The 1,639-nt window shown below is 59.1% G+C and overlaps 1 long non-coding RNA gene across 1 annotated transcript in view; it reads left to right on the top strand.

Moving 5' to 3' along the window:
* LOC105551221 overlaps positions 1–1,303 on the top strand; it is a 14,929-nt gene extending 13,626 nt beyond the window's left edge. The window contains exon 3 of the long non-coding RNA XR_001007836.1: positions 181–1,303. This is a non-coding gene — a long non-coding RNA (uncharacterized LOC105551221). The remainder of the gene's footprint in view (positions 1–180) is intronic.
* The last annotated feature ends 336 nt before the right edge of the window (positions 1,304–1,639 follow it).

Here is a 1,639-nt window from a genome sequence, read left to right as displayed (position 1 = left end):
CCCCTGCCCCGTGCACCCCTGCCCCATGCACCCCTGCCCCGTGCACCCCTGCCGCGTGCACCCCTGCCCCGTGCACTTCCTGAGGTCACAGGGCCCGGCCCAGCTGCCCACTGTGCCTTGTGGCCATGGTCTGCTCCTGGCCCGAGTCTGGCTTGTCCCTGCCCCCAACCCTCTCCCCAGCTCAGCCCCCACTGGACACCCTTCAGGGTTCCCAAAGCCAGCCAGCTGCGGCAGTGACGCCTGGAAGGACATCTGGTGGCCCTTAGGGGAGCGGCCCCTGCTGAGCCCTGTGAACCGTGTCCTCCTCTTCCCTCAGGCAATGGCTGTGTGAACCGCTGGCTGCTGTCGTGCCCTCATCTCTGGGCACGTTGCCTGCTTCCCCCCAGCGCCGGCTTCTCTCCTGAGAGCACCTGTCACTCCATCCCCAGCAGGGAGGGACTGTCAGCTCACAAGGCCCTCTTTGTTTCCCGTTCCCAGACATAAGCCCAAGGGGCCCCTGCACCCAAGGCCCCCGTCCCTCGGTGGCCTCCCCAGACCCCTGGACACGACAGTTCTCATCAGGCCGGTGGGCTTTGTGGTCCTCACCACCCCTGGCCGCATCACCCGCTCCTCTTACACCTGCTGACCTTCGAATGTTGCAGAGCACAGGACCTATCTCCCTCGGGTCCTCTGGACCCACCCGCCTCTTCCTGCCCTGTCCGCGCAGGGACATCACCCACATGCCCCAGCTCTCAGACCCTGCACCTCTGTGTCCCTGGCCACAGCAAGGGTCCGTTCACCCCCTCCCTCCATTCCCAATTATCTGGGTCCTCTGGATGCTTGTTTCTTGAATCAGGTTCCCCTTGCCCCCTAGCCACCATAGGCAGCCTCTGACAGTGTCTCTTTGTCTTCTGCGGCGATTAAACGTGTCCTTTTGATCCTTGCCCGACTTCTTCTCCCAGCTCCTGGCCCCTGGCCCAGGGCCCTGCTTGCTGTTTTTCTCTCTGTTCCTCGGGGCGTAGTACACAGCAAGCACCCAAATGGGGGAGGTTTTGGAATGAGAGGAGGAAACATGGATACCTGTAACATCTGGTGGCTCTTCCCCCAGCAGTTTGTGTGTTTGTACGTAATTGTTTTCCACCCTGGATCGCAGCGTGACGTGACGTGCAGTTTTGCCCTGTGCTGAGGAGCCACATGAATCTTCCCCTGGCTGTTGCCGCCCCACAGCATTCCCAGTGTAACCGTCCCCTTGCTGACAAATGGGTCTGTGCTCATCTGTATTGATTTCCTTGGAGTTCTGCAAGTGGCACTTAAGTGTCAAAAAGAGTATGTGGTTTTTGGCCGGTCGCGGTGGCTTACAACTGTAATCCCAGCACTTTGGGAGGCCAAGATGGGAGGATTACGAGGTCCGGAGTTCGGGACTAGCTTGTCCAACATGGTGAAACCCTGTCTTTACTGAAAATACAGAAGTTATTCTGGGTGTGGTGGCGGGCGCCTGTAGTCCCAGCTACTCGGGAGGCTGAGGCAAGAGAATGGCGTGAACCCGGGAGGCAGAGCTTGCAGTGAGCCGAGATCGTGCCCCTGCACTCCAGCCTGGGCGACAGAGTGAGACTGTGTCTTGGGGGAAAAAAAAATATGTTTTTTTTTTTTTTTTTTTTTT

The sequence above is a fragment of the Mandrillus leucophaeus genome, unplaced genomic scaffold (assembly GCF_000951045.1).
Source record: "Mandrillus leucophaeus isolate KB7577 unplaced genomic scaffold, Mleu.le_1.0 Scaffold510, whole genome shotgun sequence".
NCBI lineage: Eukaryota > Metazoa > Chordata > Mammalia > Primates > Cercopithecidae > Mandrillus > Mandrillus leucophaeus.
Note: the sequence above shows the minus strand (reverse complement) of the source record. Positions and strands in the feature narration are given on the sequence as shown.